The sequence below is a fragment of the Equus caballus genome, chromosome 2, assembly GCF_041296265.1.
Source record: "Equus caballus isolate H_3958 breed thoroughbred chromosome 2, TB-T2T, whole genome shotgun sequence".
Lineage (NCBI taxonomy): Eukaryota > Metazoa > Chordata > Mammalia > Perissodactyla > Equidae > Equus > Equus caballus.
The window spans coordinates 30550315-30562049 of NC_091685.1; the positions used below are offsets into that span (position 1 = coordinate 30550315).

Sequence of the window (11735 nt, forward strand, 5' to 3'; positions counted from 1 at the left end):
CCCTTTTCATCATCTGCTCCCATCAGGCATCCATGGTCCTTTGCTGTCTCTCGGCACCCCTCCCCCCCTTTCCCCTGTAACTTTAGGGTAGACACTCAGAGGACACGAGAAAGGTATTTGACCTACCTAGAGTTCCAGCTCCTTCATCCACTCCCACGTGGCTGCTGGGATTCAGGATTCCAGGATTTGGGGTGTCCTCCCCTACCTCTGTGCTCTGGCTATGACTATCATGTTAGTCTTGGGGGGGGGTGCTCCAAATCTGTTACTCTGGGCTTATGTTTGTGCTGTTGCATCCACCTAGAGCACTGTTTCCTGTCTCCTTACCCATCAGTTAGCATCTGGCCATCTCTAAATTCACTCCTATTTGTTGACTATTTACCATGCGCCAAGCATTGTTCTACATACTCAGCCATCATTCATTCCTTCAGCAAATACATAGTGAGACTTGCTATACGCCAGGCACCATATCATGGTGAACCAAACAGACATTGGTCCCTGATCTCGAGGAGCTGGTCTAGTGGAAATTAGTACCTTATATTTATTGAGTGCCTACTATATACAGGCACTGTGCTAAGCACTTTATATGGATTATCTGACCTAATCTGCTGGAGAAATTGCTTCATTTAAAGAGCACATCAAACTGAACCATAGAGAAATGAAGGGTCCAAGACTAAGTTAGACCACCCGGCTAGGGCGCAAGGCCAGGATTCCAAGGACTAGAGGGCTTCCTTGGTCCCCTAAGCCAGCCTTGTATTTGACACACCCATCTCCTCCTCCCACCCGGGCACCCAGACCACAGAACTGGAGCCGTCCCTGCGTCCTTCCTCTGGAGCAGCTTGTCCAGTGAGCCACCGGGGAGCTGCTCCAAACGCGTCTACTGGCTTTGCGGATCCGAACTAGAACTCTGGGTTCCTCCCCTTGGTGTGGGGTTTCATTCCACTGAACCGCAGATCTTCCTCCGGGAGGGGCCTCCGCACAGGGCCCACCCGTCCAGAGGCCCATTTTACAGATGAAGCAAACACAGGTCCTGAGTGGTTCCGAGTCCCTTCTATCTCCTGGCTGGCGGGATCAGCTCCCTTTTCTCCGGGGGAGTCTCGGCCCCTCCGCGGAGGGCAGGCGAGGTGGGGGGCGGAACAAGGAAACGACCTGCCTTCAGGATGCCCCGAATATTCACCCCCAAATGCAGGCTGGTTCCCAGGGCGCTTCTCTGTGCTCGGGGGAGCTTGTTAAGCACTCTGGGCACCTTGACGCAAGCCCCATCCCCATCCCCATCCCCAAACCCCCCTGAGGATGATCGACCTCCCCCCTCACCCCCCCCCCAGCACCGCCCTCGCGCGCAGACCCCAGGCGCTTCCTCCAACAAAGGTGGGGCGACACTGGGATCCCCTCTCGCCCCCACCCCCGGGCTCTTCTTCGCCCAGCGCAGCCGGCAGGTGGACAGCGAGCCGCCGCGCCTGAGCTGGGCCCACCCGGGCGTCCCCGACGCCCCGCGCCCCTTACCTGCTCGGGCAGCCCCGCGCCGGCCACCGCCCGCTCGGCCTCCAGCCGGCGCCACCGCTGCCGCCAGCTCTCCCCGCCTGGGGACCCCGCCCCCGGCCCCGCCCCGCCCGGCGCAGGTGATTCCGGGGAGGGGCCGAGCTCGCCCCCTCGGTGCCCCGGTCTCTGGGGGCCTCCCGGGGGCGCCAGGGTCGGGACGCTGGGGCGGCGGCGCCTCCCCGTGGTGTCCTCGCGCCTCTCCCAGGCCTCGGTCCTTTTGGGGAGTCCGGTTCTAGCGGCCCTGGGCGCTCAGCCGCCAGACCACATCTTCCAGATGGAACTTCTCCGAGGGCAAGAGAGGAGGAAGGGGCCTTACAAGTACACCGGGGCGGATGTGAGCTGTAGGGGATTTGTGTCGGTGTCTTGAAAATAGGATTATGCTAATCTGATTGAAGAGTGTGAGGGCAGGTTGGGGTTTAGACAATCACAGAGTGTTACACCGGGAGGTTTGACAGATGGCAAGTGTCAAAATCTCCGCCCCGTGGGATTAAGGACGGTCTCCTCCATCAGACTGGTTACTGCTGTGTCCCCAGAGCCCAGCACTCTCTCTCTGGCCCACAGGAGGTCCTCAATCAATATTTATGGAAAGAGGGGAGAGATCTTAGGGGAATCCTAAGCGCTCTCCTCTTATAAACAGGGAAACTGAGGCCCAGGAAGCAGAGGTGAGTTGCTCAAAGTAATACAGCAGGTTAGTAACAGAACCAAGAGCTCAGCTAGGTTTCCTCGTTCTGTTTTCAAATTATTTCCAGAAAGTGTCGGCTATGGACCTATTGCTTTGCCTGAGTTCCTCTGAGATGCTGTCAAAGCCTAGATAACTTCCTCCCAGGTTGGCTGAGAGCTGAGAGAGAGACCACTGTATTTTTATAGGAAACTCCGAAGTGGTATTTATTAACAAGCATTGATTAAGAAGCATAATTCTGTGATTCCACTTCTTCCCCAAAGACACGAGACACAATCCTTGGCGTCAAAGACTTCCCTGTGGTGGGAGGTGCAGGCCGGTCAGCAGAGCAGGAGCCGTGAAGGAAGGGAGGTGAACAGGGAGAGCGCTCCGGCCTTGAGACCTGAGTTGGGAAGAATGGGACACTATGGGGCCACTTCAGGATGCTTCCAGAAGCTCTTGCCACATTGTGCATGGGGGCAAGGGCTCAGCAGTCAGGTGGCCTCGGGTTCCAGCCCTGACTCCATTGCTTTCTAAGGCAAGGCAGGAGCAGGTTTTTTTAAACTTTCTGAGACTTAGTTTCTTGCAGTTGAATGAATCTAATATACTTACCTGAGTATAGTTGTGCTGAGGATTAAAAATGAAATAATGCTTGAAAAATGCTGGATTAATGGGACAATTATTATGCTAAGTGGTAGTGGCTGGGGAAGGGGACATGCTGACACAAAGAGGACTTTGGCATCTCTGGGTAGGTCCCCCTGCATGGGATTCGGTGGTCTTTAGCCTTCTGTCATCCATGGCTCTACCTGCCTTCTGTTTTCTCCCTTAACCCAGGCCAGTCAAGCGGTAGGACGCTGCCACGTCAGGATGAGTCTGCACACGCCTGCCGTGAGGGATCTGGGAAGGGACCTCTTCCTCTCAGCAGCCTCCCCTGTAAAGAGTTGGCCAGGGTCAGAGCCACGAGCCAAGCCCAGGGAGGCAGAAGCATAAAAAGGCTCGAGAGAAGCTTCCTCTCACAGTTTATTCGTTCTTCAAGTTCCCCCGAATTCTCGCTCCAGGCCAGGCACTCTACGAGGTGGGGCAGATTTAGTGGGGGCCTGTCCCACCTGTAGACTTCACCTTCCAGTGGAGGTGGGGGCAACAGCTGATACCCAAGCACAAAAGATCGTAATGCAAGAGAGACAATCTGTGAAAAACTCTACGAAGGAAACTGTAAAGTGCTGTCATTGATCATTATCGGTGGGAGGGCAGCGGCTCCTTCAGAAAGGGAGGGAAGGAGGAGGACCATCTGACCGGAGAAGACAGGCGAACTGAGACCTGAAGGACAAGCAGGCAGGTGCAGGGGGCCATTCCAGACCAAGGGAAGGCCCATAGGGCCAGTGTGGTTGACTGGAGTGGGGGTTGAGGGCGGAGTGGACAGGATGAGGTCACAGGCAGGCAGAGATCTTATCTTGTGAGGTCTTAAAGATCAGAGTGAGGAGTCCAGATTTCATTCCAAGGACTGTGGAAAGCCGTGGGAGGATTTTAAGAAAGGCAATGACCCGGTCTGACCCATGTTTTTAATAGACTACTCTGGCTGGCTGAGAAAGACGCATCAAGGGAGCCCAGGTAGGAGGGCAGCATGGAATGGGTGGGGGGCGGGTGGCGGTGGAAGTAGGGAGAAGTGGTCAGATTTGGGATATATCCTGGAGAAAGGGCAGACAGGAATTGCTGAGGGGAAGGAAGACTCAAAGAAGGCCAAGTGGCGGCCACTTGTTGCTGATGAGGCGGTTCACGCCCTGACAGCGCAGGCTTCCACCTCCAGAATCACCGGGCCTCCTCTGGCTGAAGCTGGACACCACCTGGAAAACTTCAGGTCCCCCCGAGGTTTGACACCCACAGAGTCTGAGTCCCGGGAGGCAGGGAAACGGGCCCGGGGCTCCCCGCCGGGCAAAGGCAGTCGTCCCAGTCCAGAACCACCTGACCCACTGGCCTTGATTTATTCCTCGGGCGCACCAGGAGCAGGTCATCTACGGTGCCACATCAGGCAATCGGGAACAAGATTATCGAGTGATATTCTGCATGTAAAAACTAGGAATGACCGCAATTCCAAGTGATGGAGAATGGCCAAGCCAACTGTGCTTCATAATAGAGGTACCAGGCGTTTCCAACTCGTGGAGATGTGTGTATGTGACAGTGTGATTTATAATAAGAAATATGTGTTTTGGTCTTCATCCAAGCTCCCAAACCCCTGTAATTCCTAAGTGATTGGAGCAATGAGGGCATCTTTTGTTCTAATATTTGGGTTTTATCCTCAGTTCCTAAGTGATACAGGTGAAGTGGATGTCTTCTGTTACTCATAACAAACCCGTTTCAACCACACCTGAGTTTACGATAATGAGGTGAGTTTTGGAAAGCCCCTAGAGAACCTAAGGTTGGGAGCTGGTTGCCAGAACCAATCAAGTGATTAGAGGGTTGGAACTTGCAGGGCTGCCCCTCCCTCGACTCGAGGGAGGGGACAGGGGCTGGACATTGAATCGATCACCAGTGGCCAATGATTCAATCAATCATGCCTATGTAATGAGGCCTCCATCAAAACCCAAAAGGATGGGGTTCAGAGAGCTTCCAGGTTGGTGAACAAGAATGTGTCCACCTGCTAGGAGGGCTGCTCCCCAAACTCCACGGGGACAGAAGCTTCTGTGGTCAAGAACCTCTGGACCTCGCCCTGTGTGTCTCTCCATCTGGCTGTTCATTCATATCCTTTAATATCCTTTGTAATAACCCAGTAATCTACTAAGTAAACTGTTGTCCTGAGTTCTATGAGCTGCTCTGGCAGATTAATCGAGTTGGAGGAGGGGATTATGGGAACCTCTGATGTCCGCCAGGCGGTCAGAAGCACAGGTAACCTGGATGTTCAGTTGGCATCTGAAGAGGGAGGCAGGCAGTCTCGTGGGACTGAGCCCTTAACCTGTGGGATCTGGTGCTATCTCCAGGTGGATCATGTCAGAATTGAGTTAAATTGTAGGACACTCAGCTGGTGTCCCAGAATTGCCTGGTGTGTGCATCCCCACCCTGCCCACACACACATTTGGTGACCAGCAGTGTCAGAAATAAAGCAGGGTGTTGGGTGTTGAGAGGAGAGGAGGCACAAGAGTGTCTTAGCATAAGAGGATACAGATAGAGCATGGAAATGGCACGTGCAAACTCTGGCAACTGTATAAGATGCGTGCCCGTATACTGAGTAAGATTTGAAGGGAATTTAGGGGAATGTAAATAAAGTGTGATTTTCCGTGTCCTTTTTCCTGTAAATATGATAATGTTTATATAAAATAGTTTTATAAGGCAATGAAAATTGCTTATAAAATTACCCAACAAACCACCCCTGTTTCAGATGTACCATATGGATTCTTAGGTGCCGAGAGATTGAAAAATGACAACTGCTCTTTCCAAACGGAAAATACTCAAATGCCGTGAGTGATCCCTCCCATTCTTGTTGGCAGAGGGCGTTGCTGCGATCCAGCCTTGGAGCACCTGGGTTTATCTCCCCCCAGGATGGTGCTGCCTGTCACTTCTCCCCACAAAGCCTTCATCTCCTCTTTATGGCTTTGGAGCTGGTTGCTGGGGAAACGGGACAAATGTTGTGCAGGATTAGAATGCGATTTCAGGAGGGAGACCAGCACAGAGAGTCATGGAGCCAGACAAACTCCAGTCCACACTGATTAATCCAGTCCAAAAACAAGGGAAGCAAACATGCCGGGGCCAAGTGATTTTGACATCAATTCCTTGCCTCTCAACCAAGGGGGAGGAGGGCGCAGCAATGGCCAAGAGGCTCACAGGTCATGGTTCTTAATTGTCAGGACACACGGTACGATTTTTCAAGCAGCTGTTCCCTGGATAAACATGGACTGTGTGGTACCCAGGGCTGAGATCCAGAGGAGGCAGGTGCCCCTTCCCACAAGCTGTTGTCTGGCATTCGGGTTAATTCCCATTTCACCTTTGGGAGGTATGAAGGGCGAGCAAAGAGAGCGATGGGGAGCTGAGTCAGGCATCTGCAGCCGCCACCAAGCCGCATGGTCTGTCCGAGGTTCTGTGTTCTCATCTGTGAAATGGCAGGGGGGCTGTTCGGTCTTCCCGCTCCATGGAAAGTTTGATTGTCCGGACTGTAAACAGCCAGCCCAGGAATTACCCAGCAGCTTCCTCATTTTTGTGCTACGTTAGGAACCCCACGATTCAGTTTCAGTGTGTTAGCACAAATCATTTGCAGGTACTTACAAGAGAAAACTTCTGTTCCCAGGATAAAAAATGAGAGGCTGTAAATTAAGCCCTTTGGCTATCAGCAGAAGCTGCTCTTCCTCACCATGGCAAGGAAGCTGTGCTTTTGTGTAGCATAATTCTAGAAGCACTTCCTGGCAGCAGTTGGCCCACCTGCAGCTATCTCAGCTGCTGAATTCCCTCTCCCCTGGTACCTCCTGGGTCCACCCTAATGTCACGGTCACCCTAGGAAACCCAGAGCGAGGGTAGAAAGAACACAGACAGAGAAGAGGCAGTTCAACAGCTACTCTGTTTACTTGCTGTGTGACCTCCAGCAGATCTCCTAACCTCTCTGGGCTTTAGTTTACTCTTCTATGATTCAGTCATTCATTCATTCAACCAATATTTACTGAGTGCCAGCTCATGTGCCAGCAGTGAACAAGAGACAACAATCCCTGCCTTGGTGAAGCTTCCATTCTTATCTGGGGTAAAACGAAAATAGATAAGCTGATCATAGGGCCTGTTGGAGGGTGGTAAGTGCTCTGGAGAAAAATAAAGGGGAGGTGGAATAGTGAGATCTGCTCAGCGCCCGCCCCAAAGGGTTGTGATGAGGACTGAATGAGTCAATACTCTGACAATTACTTCGTCAAACAGTCACGGGCTGTGCAAATACAAAGAGTAATTAATATACTGTTCAATGAAAGTGTTTACAGTGATCTAAAGGCCCAGAGAATGTGGTGTTCCGGGGGTCGAGAACCCCCAGTCTGGGCTTGAGTCACGGCCTGGGGCTGGAAGGGAACTTGAGCGTCCTCTAGCCAGGGGCTCTCAGGGCTGGCTGCCCCCTTGAATCACGTGGTGCTTTGAAACACTTCTGCTGAGGTCAAGGTTGCCCTGCAGAGCCTTTGGACCGGTCTCTTGGGGTGGGGCCAGACATTCACGGGGCTTTTGTTTTTTTTTTTACTAGCCGCCCTGGTGATGCTAATGTGTGACCAGGGTTGAGAGCCTCATCTTGCCGTAGAGACGGAGCCGCTTTGCTCTTCCAGGCCCAGAGTCACTGTACACGGCTCAGTACCTTGCTCCCCTCGGTGCTGGGAGCCCCCTCAGGGATGTCATGGCGTCCTGGCTCCTCCTCCCCTCTTCCCGCGGGCTGAGGTGTCTCTCTTATCGAAAGGCTGAAAAGCTGTGTGACTTCTTGGTGATGACCAGGCTTTGGACCACGCCAAATTCAACCTTCATCATGGGCTGAGTGGTGTCCCCCTCAAATTAGTATGTAGAAGTCTTAACCCCCAGTATCTCAGAATACGACTGTATTTGGAGGTAGGGCCTTTAAAGAGGTAATTAAAGTAAAACGAGGTCACATGGGTGACCCTGTAAGAAGCGATTAGGATACACAGAGACGACAGACCAGGTGAAGACGCAGGAAGAGGACGGCGTCTGCAAGCCTCGGAGGGCAGGTCTCAGAAGACAGCAACCCTGGTCTTGGATTTCCAGCCTCCAGAACTTCGAGGAAAGAAATTTCTGTTGTTCAAGCAGCCTGGTCTGTGGTCCTCTGTTATGGCAGTCCGAGCAAACTCATTCAACCTGGTAATTGGTCACGTCACGGGGCCTCCAGTGCCCTTTGGCACCGGGAGGAGGAAGCACCTTGATCTGATTCCCCTGGAAGCCTGTGAAACTTATTCACCCTTCAAGTTGCAAGACTAGGCTCAGAGTCAGTTCCTGGGCACCTTCATCCCCCAAGTCAGACTTACCTTCCGCCTCCTTATGTTGTAGATAGCGGTGATGTTATTTTTCCTCTCAGAGGTTGTGAGCTTCTCGTGTCCTGGTTGTCTTTGCGTCCTCTGTCGCATCAAGCACAATTCTCTAAACTTAACGGCTGTCCAGGAGACAGTCATGAATGAATAGATGAAATACAGTCTTTGCCATGGTTTCTTGGGTCATCAGATAAGGGTGAATAACAAAAATTTAAATTGTAGGTCACGTTTAGGGAACATGTGTTACATACACAGGTCATTTAAATGTCTAGACAATTCTATGAGGTAGATACTCTTATTTATTGCATTTTACACATGAAGAAACTGAGGCTTGGATGGGTCATACAGTCTGCCCAAGGTCACTCAGATAGTCTGGCCCCAGGGCTTTCAGGCTTATCCGCAGGGGGTCAGCACTGTGGTAGGGGTTGAACCAGAAAGACCTGTCTGGTCTGGAGATCAAGATGGTGCTGGCCTCAGGGACGCAGTGCCTTCCCTCCCCTCAGTTTCACTAACACTCATCATCTGACCATTTGTTCGCCTCTTGCCCACACCACGTGGGCATCTCTCTGGCCCTGCCGTCCTTCCCAGATTTCCCAGGACTCCTCCCTTTCCACCCCCACCCCCACAGCCCCGTGGGTGACTCCTGTTCCTCAAACCTGCCCTGCGCTCCCCGACGTCTGGGTCAGAGCCGGGCCACTCCTTCCAGAGAAGGGCACCCTGTGCTCTCCTGCCCCTCCCATCCACCAACGGCCTTCCTTCAAGATCCCACATCCTTCCGTGAAGCCCCATCTAACCCCCTAGTCAGCCATATTCCCCTTGTTGGGGCACCCTAACGCTGGGTCTGCATTGGAACCATAGCCCGTGATTCTGTCTTGCAGTAGAACTGGCTGTTTGCAGATCCATCTCTCGTACAGTTATAGACTCTGGGAGGGCAGGGGCTGGAGTTTGGATTTCCTGGAGCACTTAATGTTAAATAGGTTTTAAAATGTTTGATTTGCAAACTGAACTCATTTGCCTTAAAGCGCCCCCTACCTTGTAAGGACTCGGACCTTCCCGGCTGTGGACACTGCAGGTCCCCGGCTGTGGACACTGCAGGGAGAGGCAGCCAGCACTGCAGTACAGAAGAGGGACTTGGTTGGGCTACGAGACTTTGGGATCACTCCTGAGAGTGGCTGATGGCTTCTATTTTGCCTGCAGCTGCTCTGTCTGGGGACATAAAAGCATCACCCCAGTGAGAGGAAACCGGTCTGGAATTTACTTCTCAGGCACCCAGAGGAATTAGGTGGAAATCACCCCATCATCCAAGGATGCTGAAGATCGAAGAATCCTGGCTGCCCACAGGTGTGGTCATGGTGGGATTTGCTAGAAAGACTGGCGTCCCCAGGGTTTGCTCCGAGGATGGACAGATTAGAGAATTGTTTGAGTTGAACATTTCATCCTTCTCTCTCTCCCTCTCTGCGAGGTGAACTGAGTTCGTCACCATGCAGGGGAACCATGTCTGCGGCAGCCTGCATGGTTCACATGATAATAGTCTGTGCTTCTATGGCATTTGTGCAGCTCCCATGGCTTGTTCGCTCTGTTATCACGAAAGACTGGGGATTCCGGGGTGGGGTCAAGTTTGGGCACCTCTGACACTGACCAGCTGCACTTGCCAAGTATTTTCTCCTTGTGTCATTTATTCTTACAGTTAACCTGTAAGGCAGGAAGGGTCATTACCTTTCATGTACGTGTAAGAAAACGGCCACAAAATGACTTGCCAAGATGCCATGAAAGCAAGACTTTAAGCACAGCAGTTAACTCCAAATCCCAATTTCTTTCCAAATTTTAAACACACCCATCCTCCAGCCTGCTCCTCCTCCACCCCCTACCCCACAGCACATTAAAGTACCGTCAGACTCAGCTGAAGGGGAGTCGGCCGTTCTTCTCGGCTTCTCTGGCCTTGTCATCTAGTCCAGCTCTCCTCCCTTCACAGATGAGAAAGGACTTCTTTATGGCCACCCGGGGAGCCGGGAGGCATCAAGATTAGAACTCAGGCTTACAGCTGGCTCTTTCCTACACAGGTGCCAGGTGTAAAAACCCATGGCCAGTGAAACCAGAATCTGTTCCAGGGAAAAACTATTTCACAAATCAGGGCAGATAGTAAGTGAGTGACTATTGAACAGGTCAGCTGCTAGGATCCCAGGGTAGCAGCCAGCCTTGAGAAGGTGGCGGCAGTGCCCCAAATATAACACTTGTCGAACAGGAAACACACTAAAACTTGTTCTCAGGGCCATGCCCTTTGCTGTTTGTCAGATGAAAAACACAGAAGAATTTACAGTGGTCAGGTTCAGAGGCCATGGCACAAGATCAAAGTAATTCCAAAACCATTTAGCACACTGCCGAGGGAACCACCTTCCAACATGCCCGCTTGCTATTACTTTCAGGATCAAGAGAAAACTCACAGGGTCAGCATTCGGGGCCTGCCTTAGTTTGGCCTTAGCTGATCTTTCCAGCATTATCTCCTACTATGCACCTATTTATACCCAACCTTCAACTAACTACACTTGCTCCCCAAAATGTTGAACACTTTTCTATCTTTAGGCTTTTGTTTCCTCTGTCTAGAAGGCCATTACCTTCCAATCCCACTTGGTCAAAGTCCTACTTCTCCTGCAAGCCCCTGGTTCATTTTGTTGTTTTTTCCAGCTTCTTGAGTTAACGTGTTGTTTATTTAGACTTAGTCCTTTTTGTTTTCGAATATGTATACTTAAGACTACTATGCATTTTCCTTTGAATGCCACCATGGCCACATCCCACAGGTCATAAGAGTGAGCAACTCATTGTTCATTTCCAAAAATGAGGTTTTCCAAAAACAGCTGTGTTTTCCTCTTTAACTAAAGAGATATTTAGAAGGGTAGTTTTGAATTCACAAATGGTTAGATTTGGTTTTCTATCCTTTTATGGTTAATTTCTAATTTTATTACACTATGGTCAATAAATGTGGCATATGGGTGCTTGAATTGAATGTTTGTGTCCCTCCTCAAATTCATATGTTGAAATCTAATCTCTAATGTGATAGCATTTGGAGAGGGGGGCCTTTGGGAGGTGGTTAGGTCATGAGGGTGAAGCCCCCATGAATGGGATTAGTGCTGTTATAAAAGGGACCCCAAGAGACCCCTTCTGATGTGAGGATACGGTGAAAAGACAGCCATCTCTGAAATTACTGAAATTACCAGTGCCTTGATCTTGGACTTCTCAGCCTCCAGAACTGTGAGAAATAAATATCCATTGTTTGTAAGCCACCCAGCCTATGGTATTTTGTTATAGCAGCCCGAACAAACTAATGGGATTTCTGCTTTTTGTAATTTGTTGAAAATTTCCTTGTGGCCTAATACTTGATGATTTTTAGTGTGTTCCATATATGCTTGAAAAGAATGTGTAATACTGCTTTTCCAGCTACAAAGTTATATATAAAGTTATATAGACATATATAATCTATTACATATAACAGATCACATAATTATGTATCATGATACTAGATTATATTATTGTATAGTGTATATTTTATATAATTTAATATATAT

The 11735-nt window shown here is 50.7% G+C and overlaps 1 protein-coding gene and 1 long non-coding RNA gene across 10 annotated transcripts in view; one reads left to right on the plus strand and one right to left on the minus strand.

The window, feature by feature from the left end:
* Positions 1-1636, minus strand: part of NCMAP (non-compact myelin associated protein) — a 39412-nt gene extending 37776 nt beyond the window's left edge. The window contains exon 1 of one of the 2 annotated variants that reach the window (XM_023635491.2): positions 1501-1636. The gene's annotated coding sequence lies outside the window, so the exon portion shown is untranslated. The remainder of the gene's footprint in view (positions 1-1500) is intronic. The other variant, XM_070260723.1, reaches the window with a different exon arrangement.
* A 1019-nt stretch (positions 1637-2655) lies between these two features.
* On the plus strand, positions 2656-11453 carry LOC138923207 (uncharacterized). Of its 8 annotated transcripts, none has more exons than XR_011436505.1 (4): positions 2656-3802; positions 4193-4327; positions 4492-4575; positions 4834-11453. It is a non-coding gene; the product is annotated as an uncharacterized lncRNA (long non-coding RNA). The 8 variants fall into 8 exon arrangements; XR_011436507.1 differs by lacking the exon at positions 2656-3802 and having other exon boundaries at positions 3825-4327; positions 5565-5643; positions 7389-11453; XR_011436510.1 differs by lacking the exon at positions 2656-3802 and having other exon boundaries at positions 3825-4327; positions 5586-5643; positions 7389-11453.
* The last annotated feature ends 282 nt before the right edge of the window (positions 11454-11735 follow it).